Below are 12068 nucleotides of genomic sequence, written 5' to 3'. Positions count from 1 at the left end.
GTAACGGACACACAGGTAATTGAGGCAAAGTCACTACCAGCACACATGTCGGCACAAGAAGCGGAACTAACCGCTCTAGAGAAAGCCCTAGAACACTTGGAGGGACAAGAAGGGAACATTTACACTGATTCCGCATACGCCTACGGTGTGGCACATGATTATGGCCACATATGGAAAGCTAGAGGTTACCTTACAGCAGCAGGCACACCTGTTAAACATGGTGAAGGAATCAAAAGAGTCCTGAACAATCTTCAAAAGGTTATAAGAGTAGCCATCATGAAGATAGCGGCACACACGAGCGCAAAAACAACTGAGGCAAAAGGAAACGCATTTGCAGATTTAACTGCAAAGAAGGCAGCTCTAGGGGAAGTAAGCCCTGAGACCTTAGCCACGGTACAGGTGAGTATGCCCGAAACCACATGGCAGCAGCTAATGGAACTACAGGAACAAGCAGGGGCTATTGAGAAGGACCGTTGGGTTAAGGAGGGAGCTGCACCAAGCCTTGACATTGTATGGAGAGAAGGAGACAAAATATGTCTACCCGGTTCTCTATACCCAGCAATGGCAGCGGCTGTTCACTTACCCACTCATGTCAGCTCCAATTCTATGTATAGGATTGTAAGCCAAGGATGGCTAGCCCCTGGATTCAGTAGTACTGCAAGGAACTACTGTGCTGCATGCCAAATCTGTCTGATTAATAACCCAGGACAGAGAGTGAAAACCCCACGTAAACATCAGGTCCGGGCCCAATATCCTTTTCAGAGACTGCAGATTGACTACATACAAATGCCTAAGAGCGGCCCCTTTGAATTTGTTCTCGTGTGCATCTGCCTATTTTCAGGCTGGCCGAAAGTTATCTTGTGAAATCAGCTACGGCAAAAGCCACCGCCAAGAAACTGATTACTGAGCTGATACCTAGGTTTGGTCTCCCAGAAACAATAGAATCAGATAGGGGGACACATTTCACGGGAGAAATAATGCAAAATGTGATGGCAATGTTAGGGGTTCAACAAAGTTTTCATACTCCTTACCATCCACAGAGTTCAGGATCAGTAGAAAGAGTAAATGGTACAATCAAGCTGAAAATACAAAAAGCTATGCAAGAGTTAAATAACCCATGGCCTGAGTGCCTAGCTTTAGCTTTGTTCTCTATTAGGTACACCCCAACAGGAAAAACAGGGTTATCCCCATATGAAATACTGTTTGGAAGTGCACCTAGATTAGGTTTATATTTTCCTCAAAGTATGCAATTACAATGTGATAGTTTAACTACGTATGTAATACAGTTGCAACAGCGTCTGACTAAAATCCACAAGAGTGTGTATTCTTCTCTTCCAGACCCTAATTCTGTCACAGGTACTCACGATCTACAACCAGGAGACTATGTGTATGTAAAGAAACATACCAGAAAGACACTGGAACCAAGGTTTGAAGGTCCTTTCCAGGTGCTATTGATTACAGCAACCTCAGTGAAATTGGAAGGGAAACCTACCTGGATCCACGCTTCTCATTGTAAAAAGGAGCCAGTTGGCAAATGACAACATGTATCTTTTTATTGTTTCAGTAATTCTGGCTAATAGTTTGGTTACCTCACAGAATAAAATATACAAGGATGAAGGATTTTCTAAAAAAATGTTATTACTGAAGTTTAAATATGCTTATGCTCAGAAGTCAGGATATGAGAAATGTTGGATTTGTAGCAAATTACACCCCAGCACAGCAAGTATACCACTGATGGCAGTTCCTATAAACTATACTGATCTTGCTAACAGTAGCATTAACAATTAGAATTACATGAATTAGCAATTGAAAGTATGAGTGCAGCACTGACAGGACTCTGTGAAACTACTGAGGACTATGAGTGCTGTACTTGGATACATAACACCAGCATTGAGGTACCTGATTATTATGACATCATTGCACAACACCGTACGGAAGTAAAGAATTTACAAGAGAAGGCCCGAAATATTGGTCGCGACTGGGATCCGTTTGGTGGAACTTTTAGTTTCTCAGGGTTATTCTCTTGGGTTAAGAAGGCAGCAATGACGATTATAGTGGTGCTCTTATTCGTATTTTTCTTTTATGCATGCTTTAAGTTGTTCATGTGCTTTTGCAAGAAAGCCAAGGTAAATGATGCGGAAAAGATGGAACTTTTGTGAAGATAGGTAGATTTAGATCCTTGACATCACCCATCTGTCAGAAAAGCCACTCTTCCTGAATTTTAGATGTTGGTACTGTCCAGGGGGATGGGTGTATACCCCTCTGACAACTCGCGGTCAGGGAGAGTACTCTGGATATAGGCCGACTAGAACTTGTTCAGGTGGACCCAGGGCAAGAGGAAGGGGTGATGTCAAAGGGGGAAATGTAAGGATTAAGGTATATGTTGAAACAAAATGGTTGACCTTATGTCTTATATTTTTCTATCCTTCTCTGTAAAATCCACACTCGTCATCTATTGTCACGTACTCATCAAGAAGAGGCCGCATCAGCCCTAAAAAGCAGTCTACGCCCAGAAGATTGTCTTATCAGCTGATAACACCCGGAGAATTGTCTTTACTTTGAAAATGTTGTTTTTTTTACATTTGCTGATGTTTGCCCTTTTCTGTCTATAAAAGATGTAATAAAGAAGCCTCAGAGCCACAGTCAGTCAGAGACAGTCAGAGTTAACGACGGACTTCTGAGCAGAAATACTGAATAATATCTCTGTGTCTCTTTGCTTGGATAAGAACTCTAACTAACAATTGGGAAACGGTAACATAACCTGACAAATAGGTGACTTGTTGAGGTCACACCTAACAGTGTCTTTGAGGTACACTTGCCAACGAGCTGCATGGCAGGTCAACATATGTCTGGTCAAGCATGTGGTGCCCAAGCGGCTGATATTTTAGCCACGCGAGATACGCTTGAGACGTATGTTGCAAATAGCAGCGGTGCAATCTGATGCACTCGTCTCAAAAAAGGACCACACCAAAGAACTTTTAGAATAACGCGATGAGGCAGCGCCCTGCACAGGCGGAGCTCTGCGGTGTGATTCAGTCGGTGTGCTGCCCCTAAGCTGGCCCCCGCAGGGCATCCTGCCTCGTTGGACATGTGCCTCCTCCTCCTCTCTCCTACCAGGCACCCACGTGGAGTCAGTGCCCTCATCATCCCCTCCCTCTTCATCACTGGAGCAAACCTGGCAGTATGCTGCAGCTTGTGGAACATGACTGCCAGATTGCTGTCCTTATTGAGCATCTCCTCTCTCTGCGCTAATGCTACTGCATTCCTCTAGCTGAGTATCATCATCAGAGCCTACAAAACACTGGGCATCCTCCTGGAGCATGTACCCAACACTGTGCTCAAAGAGTTCAGGGGACTCCTCAGGAGGACGTGGTGGGTCTAGGGAAGGAGTCACTGATGATGATATTGAGACGAGGGAAGACGATGCGTTGGCAGCTGCTTTGCTAGTACCCTGAGCCTGGGTGAGAGAGGATAAGGAGGATGAAGAGGGCTTGGTCATCCACTCTACCAAGTCTTCGGCATGATGCGGCTCAATGCGTCCAGCTGCCGAAAATAAGGACAAGCATGTCCCATGGCCACGTGGTGATGACGATGCACCGCGTCCACGACCAGCACTGTTGTCTCTAGACACAGAGCCTGCTTGCCCTCTTTTATCGTCTTGTGCCTGTCTGCCTCTCCTTGTTGGCCTTCCAGACATGGTAATGGCCTGAAGGGAGATGGGAAAACCAGCAATTGGGTAGTGTATATTGTGCTGGAAGCACACAACACCCACTAACTCCTGCAGATGCCTTTATTATAGAACAGGAATTAAAGGGTAGATACCAGTGTATACTGTGCTGTGCTGGAGGCACACAACACCAACTAACTCCTGCAGATGGCAGATGGCTCAATTAGAGAAGAGCTATATAGGTGGATATAATGGTGTATACTGCGGTCAGGGCACGCAGACAACACCCACAATCTCCTACAGCTGACTGAAAGCTCTATTACAGAAGAGCAATATAGCTAGCTATATACCCTGTTTCCCCTAAAATAAGACCTAGCGTGATTGTCGGTGTTGGCTGCAATATAAGCCCTACCACCCAAATAAGCCCTACTCTGTTTCCTCAAAAATAAGGATAGGGCTTTTATTGCAGCTATCACCGACAATCACACTAGGTCTTATTTTAGGGGAAACAGGGTAGGTAGATATAATGGTGTATACTGTGGGCACGCAGACAACACCCACAATCTCCTACAGCTGACTGAAAGCTCTATTACAGAAGAGCAATATAGATAGCTATATAGGTGGATATAATGGTGTATACTGCGGTCAGGGCACGCAGACAACACCCACAAACTCCTGCAGATTGCTAAAAGCTCAATTACAGAAGAGCAAGAACGCTAAATCGGCCGATAACGAACGGTGTATACTGTGTTGAAGGTACACAGAGAACACCCACTAACTCCTACAGACGCCAACACACTACACAAGGCCGCCACGCCTATGCCTGTGGCCTGTGGCCAATCATGGCTCTCCTCACTGCCGGCGCTGTAATTGGCCAAGCATGCGGGGTCACAGTGCATGCTTGGCCAATCATGAGCCAGCAATGCACTGCGATGGCACAGTGCATTGTGGGCCGTGAGCGCTACATGAATATGGCGCGAACGGTCCATAACGTTCGGTATTCGCCGAACGTACGAACAGCTGATGTTCAAGTCAAACGTATGTTCGACTCGAACGCGAAGCTCATCCCTAGTCCTGATGTATCGATGGCCTCATTTCTTGAGTCCCTAAAATGACAGGACAATACCCCCCAAATGATTCACATTATGTTCTAGAAAGCCATATCATTGCTGGTATTGTGAAGGACCTGGAGCACCCAGAGGGACACAATGATTCCATACACATAACTTTCCATTGCCAAGGGTGTTTTAAAGAGACAGTGGGGTTGATTTAAATCTAAAACTAGAGCGTGCAAAATCAGGTGGAGCTGTGCACAGTAGCCAATCAGCTTCTATCTTTAGCTTGTTCAATTAAGCTAAAACAAAAACAAAAAACCTGGAAGCTGATTGGTTTCTGTGCTGAGCTTCACCAGAATTTGCCCTCTCCAGTTTTAGTAAATCAGCCCCATTGCTAAACAGGACCTGGGACTACTTGCTGTACTTTGTACCCCAAAAAATATGTTTCAATTGTTTTGCCACAAACCACAGTCTTTTTTTTTTTTCCTCAATATTTTTTTATTGAAAGATTTGATACATTACAAGGTATGCATAGTCATATTAGAAGTATGTATGTAACTCATAAACAAGTATTGTGTACGATAGTTATTAATTGTTTTACAAATCAAACCTATACAACTATAGTTACAGTGCATTATTCAGTAGAAGAGAATCATTTCCCATAGGTGTTGGAAGCTGTAGGTGGTCAGCCGACCAAATAAGGTGTGATGAGGGATGAGGTAGATTATATGAACCCGCACACCCTGTTCGGTGCTAAACTGTGCCAGAGCGGGTACATCCCCTCCCCCTCTGAGGGTAAGCATCCTAGGAATGCATCTAAAACAGCTTAATCAGTTTGAGCAGTAAGTAACATAAAAGAACATGGAACTGTAAATGAGAACACTATGTAAGAGTTATCTATCAGGGCTGAGGACGGAGGATCTCGATAATTCCCTGGAAACTAGTCCAATTAATCCATGGTTGCCATAATTTCTGATAATGTAAGTTGCTTTTGTTTCGTAGTGCTAATATAGTTTCATGTGAGAAGTGTACGTGGATGGTTTGTACCACTTCACTTATTGTGGGGGGTTCGGGGTTTTTCCATTTTCTAGTAATACTGAGTCTGGCTGATAGTAGGATATGGAGTATTATATTTCTCATTGGAATAGGGTATTGCTCTATTTCTAGGGATAACAATGCTAGTGAGGGTCTCATGGGTATTGTGAGTTGTGTTATATCTGATAATAAGCTGAATATCAAAGTCCAAAATTGTGTCATTTTGGGGCAGTTCCAGAAAATATGTAGCATATCTCATTTCTGTCCACATAGTCTCCAGCAGGAGTTGTCAGAATTTATGTTGAATTTGGCTAATTTATCAGGAGTGAGATACCAACGGTATATTCGTTTAATTGCTAGCTTCCAAAGAGTTGAGCAGCAAGTGGTTTTGTATGTGGACTTGCAGGCCTTTTCCCAAGTGTCTACTGTGAATGATTGACCCAAGTCTGATTCCCATCTAAGTAGTGGAGCGGATTTGATAAAAATGTTTTTGTTCTGTAGTAGGATGCAGAACAACGTTATCCCTTTTTGGTGCAGTGCAGGGGTTCTAAGATAGTTCCAGGCCACTTGGGAGATTTTGCATGACCAACTTTTGAGCGAGGTAATACAATGTTTGGTATGTATGTACAAAAATATGTCAGCATTTGGGAGATAAAATTCTTTCTGTAAAGTGGGGAATGGTTTGATTTTGTCCATGTGGAGCAAATATGATATGTATGTAACGCCCTTTTCCTTCCATTTTGAATAGGATGTAAATTGCATTAGGTTCTGTAATGTTTCTAATGCCGCGTACACACGGTCAAACTGTTTGACGTACTTAGTCCATCATACAATCCGACGGACAATCCGGCGTACTTTCCACTGAACGGACTTGACCACACACGGATACCCAAACATTCCGACGAAAGCTTGCGCGATGACGTACAGCACGTACGACGGGACTAGAAATAGGAAGTCCAAGACACAGCAAAGCACCCTTTGGGCTCCTTCTGCTGACTTTGCGTTAGTAGAAGTTTGGTTAGAGATGATTCGCGCTTTTCAGACTTCAGTTTAATTTGTCCGTTTTCTGCGGCGCAGTCTGCCTGTGAGGTTTGTATCTGTCTTTCGGTACGCGTGGATCAGTTGGTACCTGTTGTTAGGCGCTTCTGGTCCGCTCGTTTCTGGGTTTCAGATCGTTCTTCATAGGTCTGGCTGTTCTTCAGTGTGTTCAGTTAAGCTTGTTTGTCCAGCCGACCGTTTCAAAGCCATGGAGAGTGGACGTACTCGTTCGCAAGTTCGTGCTATATGGGGGCTTGGTGTTGGGGTTAATACTTTGACCCGAGCCCAGTCTGTGAACAGGGCGAGGAGCAGTTCATGGACAAAGAATTGGTTGCGCCATATGCCTTTACTCCGTGAGATCAGTGAGAATAATCCTGATGATTTCAGGAATTATCTCAGGATGACGGACCCCGTTTTTCACCGTCTGCTGGCTTTGCTGACCCCTTATATCAGCAGGCAGGATACCTGCATGCGGCAAGCCATCACTCCGGAGCAGAGGCTCGTCGCCACGTTGCGCTACTTGGCGACAGGGAGAAGCCTTCAGGACCTCAAGTTCTCTACATGCATCTCCCCCCAGGCTCTGGGGATCATTATTCCAGAGACCTGTTCTGCCATTATTCGGGTCCTGCAGAAGGAATATATGAAGGTAAGTTTGTTCTTTAATATTGCATTATATGCATTGTATGTTTGTATTAATTTCATCATGACTTTTAATATCCATGACAGGAATATGCTGTGAATGTCCCCTTTATATGAATACATGCAATTGTTTTTTTGATGTATTTTTTTTTTTTTTGTGTCATTTTTTTTATAGCTTTTACCTTTTTGTGTCCCTCGTGCATATTTGCTTTCAGTAACGTCCCCAGCATGCAATCCTGGGCCCCTATACACCCACAGCCGAGACTGTTTTTCTCTAATTCATATTGTCAGCTCCATTGTACTGTTTTACTGCCCCCCACCCTTTTGGAATTGGTTTCAGGGATTGTATACTCATTAATTAGGCCCCCACCCCACTCAAATTGGTTTCAGGGATTGTATACTCATTAATTAGGCCCCCACCCCACTCAAATGGGTTTCAGGGATTGTATACTCATTAATTAGGCCCCCACCCCACTTAAATTGGTTTCAGGGATTGTATACTCATTAATTAGGCCCCCACCCCACTCAAATTGGTTTCAGGGATTGTATACTCATTAATTAGGCCCCCACCCCACTCAAATTGGTTTCAGGGATTGTATACTCATTAATTAGGCCCCCCACCCCACTCAAATTGGTTTCAGGGATTGTATACTCATTAATTAGGCCCCCACCTCACTCACCCACATAACTTATGTCCCCTGGTCCATCAGAGGGCTGAGTAATCTGGGAATTGGGCCGTCAATTTTTTTTTTGCTGCAAAACATTTTCAATATTTATGTTTAACTGCTGTTCCAAAATGTTTTTGAGTTTTATTTGTTATGAATTGTTTTTATTTAATGACTAATTATTTTTTTTACCTGTGTTTGACTCCCCAGTTTCCTTCCATGCCACAGGAATGGCAGACTGTGGCTTCCCAGTTCGCTGCCCGTTGGGACTTTCCCAACTGTGGAGGGGCGATCGACGGGAAACATGTGCGGATTGTGCCCCCACCCCATTCGGGGTCCTACTACTGGAATTATAAGGGGTTCCATAGTGTGGTGTTAATGGCGGTGGTGTCAGCACAATATGACTTTCTCTATGTGGATGTGGGGAAGAACGGCCGGATGTCTGACGGAGGAGTCTTTAGGCAGACCGAGTTCTGCCACCGTCTCATCACTGGTGGCCTGGACTTGCCACCAGATGCTGATAATGTGGAGGGTCTACCTTTGGTTTTTATCGCTGATGAAGCGTTCGGTCTGAGTGACCATTTGATGAAGCCCTTCCCCCAAAGGACCCTCACCCCGGAGAGGAGGGTTTTTAATTACCGGTTCCGTCTGTTTTTGACAGCAATAAACTAGGCAGAGTACAAACTGAACTATGTCATTCTCTGCTGCTGCATTTTACACAACTTTTTAAGAAAACATTCTGGAACCCATTACCTGCAGCCAATTGGGCCTGAGGCCGGACTAATGCCAGAACTCACAGGGCTGGATCATGCCCATCCTGGCTTAGCCCCCCAAACAGCACGTGAGGTGCGTGACCAGTATGTCACCTATTTTAATGGTAGGGGGGCTATTCCAATGCCAGCTGAGCAATAAAGATTTCCTTTTCTTCAAATATCTATTGTCTGATCAAATTTTTAAGTTTGGTTCTTGTTTGCTTTTCAAGGTGGTTGTCTCCTACATTCTCCTAATTCAAGGATATGCAATTGGCAGACCTGCAGCTGGTGCAAAACTACAAGTCCATCATGCCTCTGGGTCTCATGCTTGTAGCTGTCAGTCTTGCTATGCTTCATGGGACTTTTAGTTATTTAACAGCTGGATTTCCACTAATTGCATATTCCTGTCATAGTGCATTTGTATTGCAAAGTGTTTTTTTTTTTTTTTTTCCCAATAGGAAATAAGGTCCTTTGTCACAGAAAACACAAAATTACTTCCCAAAAAGGTATTGAGTATTGAAAGGAGGAGACACACACACACACATATCTTTTTAGAAAAGTTTTAATAGTGCACATTGAAACAAGTGCCTTTTTTTTTTTTCATTTGTTTTTTTGGTAAACAATATAGATTTTTTGTAGTAAACAATATCTTATTTTGCTAATTTGTTGGTAAACAATATAGATTTTTTGTAGTAAACAATATATATATATATATATATATATATATATATATATATATATATATATATATATATATATTGTGATAGAGCGAGGCTCTGTCCCTGTGAAATTGGAGGAAAGAGGGATCTCCAACCCTGTATCCAGGTCTTGGTGATAACGAGCAGGGTGTGTGCCCAGCTGCACACAGCCCATATAACGAAGGGGCTGTTGGGAATGGAGTGTGAGGGATGGTGGAGTGGAGTAGCTTGAAGCTGTGTGCATGTCCAAAGAGCCCAAAGCTGTGTGCGTTGACGGGTTGAAGCTGTGTGCGTTCAAAGAGACCAAAGCTGTGTGCGTTGAAGGGTTGAAGCTGTGTGCGTCCAAGGAGTCCAAAGCTGTGTGTTAAAGGGCTTGAAGCTGTGTGCGTCCAAGCAGTTTGGTGGACGGAGCAAGTACCTATAGCAGCACTACTGCTGAAGAGTAGCCAGGTGGGCTAGCATTTTCATTTGGATTTTTTGTGTATTTAATATAAGCTTGGACCCCTGCGTGGGATTTCTGGATGGACTAATATTTTGTTTTCTTATAATAAACGTGGGCTACCAGGCCCTTAACCATAAACGCCTGCCTGATGTGAACTAAAAAATGCATCTACCAATTGAGCTAAACACCCCAATGTTACAAGTGGTGGAGAATGCGGGCACAAGATGGTGGAATCCGGGTCCTTGCCCTACAGTAAGTTCAAGTCAGGAACTATTGGCTGTGTGTGGAAGTGCAGCCAGGCAAAAGGCATTGCGTGTTGCAGGTGGTGTACCTGTGAATGAAAAGTCAATTTTTTTTTCTTTTCTTGCTATGAAATGTGTTTGTGTGCATGAGACAGCACAATCAGTGTGTGCAATGTGCAGGTGAGGAAAGCTTGCATGAAGAGAAAAGCAACTTGCTTTAAAAGAGACACTTTCATTTTCCTGGACTGTTTAAAGTTGTTCTGGAGTCTCTAAGTATGGGGCGGTCAAAGCTCCTAAAAGAGGTCAGGTTTGCTGAAATGAGAGACAGAGCTCTGTGGTTGGAGGGGTTGTTACCGCCCGAACGAGCCCCATACATACCTGATCAGAGTGTATCAAGGAGAAAAAGGACTGGGGTTGTCCCTAGCAACACTGGTGCAATGAGTGCACAGGTGACTGCTGTTATGGAGAGTCCACCAGCATTTGAATCTGCAGTGGATTGGTGCAAGCGGCATTTAGCAGCACTGAACCAAGCTACAGAGGAAAGGAAGCCAATCCTCAGTGCAAGGGGAAAGCTGCTGGATGTCCATAACTGGAAGAGGGCTGTTGTTGCCCCTGGCAAAGCTAATGCAGTTAAAACAGCTAATGTGAAAGATGTGAATGTGTCACAGCATGAGAAGGGATCCAGCAGAGAGAAGCCCATGCTATATGCAAGGAGCGAGGCTGATCAAAGGCTGAGGATGAGAGTGGTTGCCCATAGCAACGCAGAGGAAGCCAGTCGGGCTATCTCTGTACCATGGGCTATGTCTAATAACGATCGTGGAAAGTGGCTTAAGGAGGGGCCAATTTATCATGTTGGAGAGAGCCAGCAAAGTTCTGCTGGGAGAGTGCGGTCTCCCATGGCAACCGGAGTGAAATTTATGCCTGAAAGGAGCTGCAGTAGAGGTTTGGTTCAGCGTCCCCACAAAGAGGCCTGTGCATTCCGGCCAGCTGGGAATCACCAGGAGAGAATCGCTTTGGAAAAAAATCGTCCAGTACCATGCCGGGAATGTGGCCAGCTGGGGCATGGCATGTTTTCTTGCCCTAGGTTGTGGAATACGGCTGGAGATAATGTTGCTGAGAAAGTTTTGTCTGTAGGCCCAGATTCCGGTGAAAATATGTTTGCAGTCACCCCTAGCAACAAGAAGTTTCCTGTTGTGCCTGCAGGGGGTGCTAAACGGTGGGAGATGCCTGCTGTAGTTTCATCCCATGGCCACCAGGAGGAGTTGGCCAGTAAAAGTGCAGCAGAGGACTGGTGCATAAGACGACGTACTCAAATGAAGATGGTGACACCAACTACTGCGGTGGGTAAGACTGTCTTTAATGAAATGATGGCTGGAACTGCTGATTTCATGTATAAAAAGGACTGGTTACGAGACTGTCCATGATGATGTGAGAGTGACCCCAGTTAGTGGGGCCACTGAATGTGCACTTGAGAATGACTTTTCCCTATATAGTGGGAATGCAAGGGTTAAAATCCAAATAGAACCTGTGTTGATGACTAAAAGTGTTGTGTCTAATGACTATCAGGCTCAAGTTGACCATGGGCTAGGACAGCCTAAAAATGCGAAAATTGCTATAAGTGTTACTGTTAATGAAAAGTTTAATGCTGTTGGGAAAACTTTTGCTCTAAAAGAACCTGGGGTTAGCAAAAATGGGCCATTGCCTGTAGCAACTGGTGGTAAGACAGCACAGTTGTCCACAGGAATCTCCAGGGAACTTCATGTATTGGAGTCAGAGGTTGCCCTGGACAACTGCGATGTCACTCTGGTGGGACAGAATGGAACTGTACTGTGTAA

The sequence above is a fragment of the Lithobates pipiens genome, unplaced genomic scaffold (genome assembly GCF_037356315.1).
Source record: "Lithobates pipiens isolate NorthernLeopardFrog02 unplaced genomic scaffold, aLitPip1_a1.2 Scaffold_13, whole genome shotgun sequence".
NCBI lineage: Eukaryota > Metazoa > Chordata > Amphibia > Anura > Ranidae > Lithobates > Lithobates pipiens.
This window is presented reverse-complemented; position numbering follows the sequence as displayed.